Source organism: Gavialis gangeticus, unplaced genomic scaffold, assembly GCF_001723915.1.
Source record: "Gavialis gangeticus isolate Ggan-Ray unplaced genomic scaffold, GavGan_comp1, whole genome shotgun sequence".
In the NCBI taxonomy this organism is placed as follows: domain Eukaryota; kingdom Metazoa; phylum Chordata; order Crocodylia; family Gavialidae; genus Gavialis; species Gavialis gangeticus.
Genome location: NW_017729024.1, coordinates 76,033,268 through 76,039,589, shown reverse-complemented (window position 1 = coordinate 76,039,589; position 6,322 = coordinate 76,033,268). Strand labels below are relative to the sequence as shown.

Genomic DNA, 6,322 nt, shown 5'->3' with positions numbered 1-6,322 from the left:
TATGTCACTATTTCCAAAGGAATAGATATGAAAATCACCAGGGGGGTTTGGAAATAGGATGAAATAACTACTATAAGCTTATTTGTCTGTGCTAGAGGCTATGGGGCCTTGTGGTTAGAGCAGGAGACAGGAGTCATGAACCTGGGTTCTGCCTATGAATTTGACATTAGCTTACTGGACAAAGCACAAAAAACAATGTTTTCAAGCATCTACATCAGTGGTCACCAACCAGTGGATCTCAATCCACTGGTAGATCTTGGAGCCTCTTGTGATTGATCTCAGACCCTCTTGGAGTCAATCTGAGGCTGGGGTTGGGGGCTGAGTGCCTGCTTGCATGCAGACATATGCCCCAGCCCAGCAGGTCAGTCTGTGAGGGAGGGAAGGGGCAGGGGCTAGATCAAGTCCCCTGCAGTGAGGGACAGTGTTGCAGAGGCAGGAGCAGGGGTAAGTTGAGTAGGGCCCTGGCCAGGTGAGACTTACCTGCTGGGGAGGCACGCCCCCAAATAATTTTTTCTCAATCTGTCCCCCCTTCCCTCCCCACAGACTTACCAGCTGGGCGAGGGGAGTGGGAGGTAGGGAGGGTGGCAGCAGCGTATGGTAGATCTTGGTTGCTGTTAAATGCCAAAGGTCATCTCCTACTTAAAAAGGTTGGAGACCACTAATCTACCTTGTATTTTGGTGCCTCCATGTTTTAGTTGTCGACTCTGATATGTACTGATTGCCTGCAGCCATGGGCAACTAGTGCCTCCTGAGTTGGGGGGGCACTTGCCGCCCCCCCCCCCGGGCCAGTCAGTGACTGGGGGAAGGTTCCCCCTGTGGTCAATTGTGCCCACTGGGGGGGAGAAGTTCCCCTGCAGCCATTCATGCTGGCACTTCCTGGCACACCACTGGCACTTCCTGATCAGTGCAATCAGCCATGGGGATACACCCCCCCTCCCCCCGGTCAGCACGACTGGCTGCAGGGGGACCGCAGAGATCACTTTTCCTGGCGTCCCCACTCCTCAGCTAGCATTCTCAGGGGGTGAGTGCTCTCACCTGCCCCCCGTGCCCATCACCTAAGTGGGGAACACTGGCTGTGAGGGTTTGCACCAGTGCTCTCAGCGGATGCACATGCACCCCCATACACCCCCTATGCATCACCACTGCCTTCAACTTCCATGAACTTCCAGATACAGTAGTGAGCACTCAGGGCCTTTGAAGTCCAAATCTAAGGCATCCTGAGTTGGGCACAAAAGGTTAGAGCTCACTTTTTAAATTTTCACTTTTTTGTGTCTCACCTTTCCAGTTACAAAGTGAGGATATCATTACTCACCCACCTTCAAAAGTTTTCGGATTTTCAAAGTTTGTTGACATGAGATTAGAAATGTTGCATCAATGCAGAGGAAGGATAGTTCAATGTTTAAAACACTACCTTAAGATCTGGGAGACATGGATTCAAGTCCTTTTACTACGTTGCATGTGTGACCCTAGACTAGTGCCAAATTCAAAGAATAGCTTAGGCACAATCTAAATCTTAAGATTTCCTAAATAAGTCCCAAAAATTAGCATCTCCCTGTGCTTCTTCACTTTATCCCTCTTTTACAGATAGAGAATAGCACTTCTCACCTATATGGGGGTATTGTGAAGAATGACACATTAGAGATGGCGAAGCACCAAGATACTACAATGATGTGGACTGTATAAATACCTTGAATGCACAGATATTAGAACACACAGACTGCTGATATTCCTTTTGTACTTTGTGACAACAGTGATTCTTACTTCATCAATGGCAGACAGCAGCATAACAATGTGGTTGGATGCCCAGGGTGGCTACCACACACAGTTGCTGCTGCTGCCATGATCGTGACTGCATGGCTCTGACAAAAGGTGTTTTTTTCACCCCCGCTTCCATCAGTGGTGGCCCTTGTTGCCTCACCCTACTTATGTTACTGATATCAGAAGATGATAATTAAGGTAAGATGGCTGACTTGTCACTGAGACATTTCTAGCTGCCAGTTATGGGTTGTACTGGGGTCACAGGTACTTCTGCTGTACTTTTGCTGCTGCCTACATATTGCCTCTGAATTAGTTTGCAAATTATGTTTAAAAACCTTAAGGAAGCACTACATATTTCAGATAAGTGCCACTCCTGATGTCAGTATCTTTTTCACCGTTGTTTACAATGCTATCAAGGCAGTTCAGAGAGGATGCAGTCTAACAAAAAGTCTGTATAAAAGGAATAATGCTATATGAAAGAGAACAACAAACCACTGAGGAAACAAAAACAAAAGCAATTAAAACTTCAGCACTAAAACACATTAAACATGAAGGAAATACTAACAATAGGCATCTGTGTCCCCTTGGATACAAAAAACCCCGAACAAAACCAGAAAACTCACCAATATTATCTCAGCCTAAGCATTTTTGCAGAAGTAGAACTAGAAATATCCAAGTTTATTTAAAAAGTAGGAGCAGTAAGACTCATATAGAAACAACAAAGACCCTGAACCTGAAAGAAATAACTGACAGCAGTAGGAGTAACAGGGTCCCTGCATAATACAAATGTAATATTATCATCAGCAAACATGAAGACAAAAAATCAGCAGATAGGCCTAGGAGAGATGTCCTCATTCACTGAGTCCAGTCTTCCACTTTCACAGGAAACCATGGGAACTAATTTTGTTCATAACTTTATTAGGCTCCATTTTACAACTAGCTAAGATTTTTTTTGCTCCAAATGCTCCTCCTAATCAAAGGATATTCCAAAATTTCATTTCTCTGATGGTTAGAAATAGTCTTTTATTTTCCAGGCTAAGTATATTAACAGTTCATTTAAACCCAATACTAAATATAAATACTACCAAAACATGGGGGATATTGAAATTCACTGTTTACAATAGAAAAATCCGCAGCCTAAATAAAAAAGAATCTATACATTTTCTTTTTAAACACATAAAAAGGTTTTATTACGCATTACACTTAGCACATTACATTTAAATTGTAGTATGCATTAATACAACTTAGAAAGTTTTCTAAGCAGTTGCACATTAATGATTACTATGATCTAAATATAGTTTGTAGTACTGCACCGGAGTCTTGAACTGGCTCTGGTACAACCCCAGTGTCAGCCCTGGTACCACGCTGGAGCTGGTTGGAGGCTCTGTGGATTGTGGATCCCAGCTCTGGGACCACAATTGATCATATTATCTCTGTGGAGTAGTCCTAGGTAATGCAGAATGTGTTATTCAATACGATTGGGAGATACTCCTCACACAAAAAGGCATAACTTTGCTACCATACAAGAGCAGTTAGCATATGTAATCCTGCTTGAACATTTGGACACTACCGTTTTAAGTGCAACTAACACATGCTAAACATAATTTCTAACAAGTCCCCAAGAAACGTAACATCATCCCCAGAGTAGTCACCTTTTGGAACCCTCTGGCTAATGCACACAACTCCAAATAGGCAACACACCTATGCAGGAGAACATCAGAGAAAACTGAGCAACCATCTTATTCACTTAACCTACTCCAACACAGGAGAGAGCTAAGATGGCAGCACCCAAAACACCAACATCATTAATTTATCACAACGTATCTTATCCCCCTCTGAAATAAGCATACTTTCCAAAGGCCTGAAATTCTTCCCAGAGAAACAACCTGGCAAGACTCTAACATGGGTGGATCCTGGATTTATTAAAGGGGGTTGAGGCACACCAGGACTCAGACCAGGGGAAGTATGGGGATGAGGCATGGGAGAAGATCTGGTGGTTCCCTGGGGTAGTGATTCCTATAAATACAATGCAATCCTAAAGCTGTAGCCACCCAAATGAACAGAGCCAGACTCAGACCCCACTCCAATCTGCTACAATTCCAAACCTGAGACAAGGACAATAAAATCCCTCTGCTCATCACCAACACCCCTCAGCCCATGGGCCAGATTTTGCCCATGGCACCATGTCATCTGGCTTGCAGGGCTCCCCACTGATCTGGAAAATTGGTGGCAGGAAAGAGGTGGCACCACTCTCTTACTGCCAGATTTCCAGACCCACAGGAAGTCTGTGTGCTGGATTGGGCACCTGATCCCAGTGTGCATGGTTGGACAGGCATGGCACTGGGGCATTGGGCCTAATCCCAGCATGAGAGGACAAGACAGGGTGGTGCCAGGCGCCCAGGGCTCAATCCCAGCATGGAGGGCAGGGAGGGGAAAGTGCCTATCCCCTGGGGCCCAATCTCAGAACACAGGCTCAGAAGGGGTTGGCACCAGGCCTCCAGAGCCCAATCCTGGCAGGAGGGGGAAATGCTGGGTCCTCAGTACCCAGTCCTGGTGCACAAGGCTCCATCTGACCCACAGACTGACTCCTCACAACTCATTTGGCCCATGGGGCCAAAAGGTTGAGCACCACTGCCTTAGACGCATCATTAATGGCCTCCAATCCCTCTAGAAAAATGATGACCACCTCAAGGCAGCCATGGGGGGCAAACCTGTCCTGGCTTACAGGCATTTCCCCAACCTCAGATGGTGTCTCTCCAGTAACAGACTACTTAACTACTAATCTCACCAAGGTATGAGACCTTGGTCTGGGCCCAGATGTTAGCTGTGTCTCCTCATCAACACAGGCCACGTCATCACTGGGCCAAATCACATGAATTATAGCATCACCTACACCTGTACCAATGTCATATATGCCATCACCTGCTTATGGTGTCCCCTCTCCTGTACACTTTGGACATATTGGGCAATCTCTACATGTAAGATTGAATCAACATTGATCTGATATCAATTCCAGGCATACGCATAAGGCCCTTGCACAGTCCATCACTGACCTCAGAGTGGCTGTTCTTAGAATACAAAAACTTTAAAAATGAATTTGAACAGGGAATTACGGAACAAAAAAAATCACAACAGGGTAGATTGTATTAAGTATGATTTAAACCAAGACTATGGCTTGCTATCCCATTACCTGGATTAGCTTTTTAACCCCCATGCCCCTCAATGGATTAACTGCTTTATTTTTCTCTTTCCTACCCACCTTGCCTCTCTCAGCAGTGCCCTCTCCTTTTTCCTCCCCCCTTCCCATCCCTTTGTATTTTAATTACTGCTTTCTATTTAGAAGCTTTTCTTCCTGCAGTCCCTTTCCAGGATCTGAGGAAGTAAACCTGCTGCTTAGTAAAGTTTATGCTATGCATCTCCGATTTAGTTAGTCTATAAAGTGCAAATCTCCCCTGTCTTCTGCTTGACTACTGATTAACACAGCTAACTATCTGTCCCTAATATGGCTCAGCCTGACCTGTATGAATGTGTTCTAACTGCCTTCCTTGAGCATACTTCTTTGAATGCTTTATTTAATGATTTAACCAAGGGCAAACATTGAAGGCTGGGTTGAACTTTGTAATAACATCTTTGAGTGACAATTGCGAGTTCTGTGTCTTCTTGACAATTGCTCCTAATACTACAGGGAGGGCAAAAAACATTTTCATGTACATAAGAACTGAGATTACCATTGACCTCCTTCTGTTTGATGCTCATGGTGGAGTTAGGGAAGAATTTAGAGATGTTGAGAGTCTGCAACCCATCATAGCTTGAAAGCAAGACAATGAAAAGTTGAAAAAATACTGACAGTGGGGTCTGGTGAGCAAAATTCTCCTAATTTTTTAAGAGCCGTCAGAGTTTCCTTTGGCAATAGGTCTCTTGCTGCTCTTTATGTGAATGTAATTAGCCTGATGTTTATTGATTTCTTAAACTAAATTTCTAATTATTTGGTTAGAGGTGAAGATAAAGTTCTTTTACAATGCCTCTCATTGAATGACTTGCTGTTTCTTGCTTCATTATTGAATCTCTGTGAGTAGATAGAGTGCATTGTTTCTTTGGAAATCCTTTACAAAAGGATTCACGGCCACATCTGTGACAACGGATAAACATAAGCAAGAGTTGAGGCTGTGGAGAAAGACAAAGCAGAACAACAGATCCTCAAGGACATTACATGAAACCATCCCTTCATTGCACTGTCCATATGGAAATCTTATACTGGTGTATATTTTACATTGTTGAAAGACTTCCATTAATGCTAATGGGTTTTAAGTGTACTTTCGGAAAGATGTACCATAGCTAAAAGAGGTGGCTTATTTTTAGAGCAAAATTGTTGAGCATTATGTTATTTATCTCTTTCAACAACATTAAAGGACCCTCTCCCCCCACCCTCCACCTCCCTGTGTCACCCCCGCTGTGTAGAGGGACCATCAGTAGCCTCCCAAGGGCTGAGGGAGAATTACATGGTGTAAGAATGTTGTATGCAGCCCTAGAGTGTTTGTCCCATCAGCCCATGGCACAGAGGTCA

At 44.2% G+C, this 6,322-nt stretch overlaps 1 long non-coding RNA gene across 1 annotated transcript in view; it reads left to right on the top strand.

Annotated features, from left to right (window-relative positions):
• Positions 1 to 5,403: 5,403 nt before the first annotated feature.
• Positions 5,404 to 6,322, top strand: part of LOC109297479 — a 25,004-nt gene continuing 24,085 nt past the window's right edge. Inside the window, exon 1 of the long non-coding RNA XR_002097328.1 lies at positions 5,404 to 5,616. This is a non-coding gene — a long non-coding RNA (uncharacterized LOC109297479). The remainder of the gene's footprint in view (positions 5,617 to 6,322) is intronic.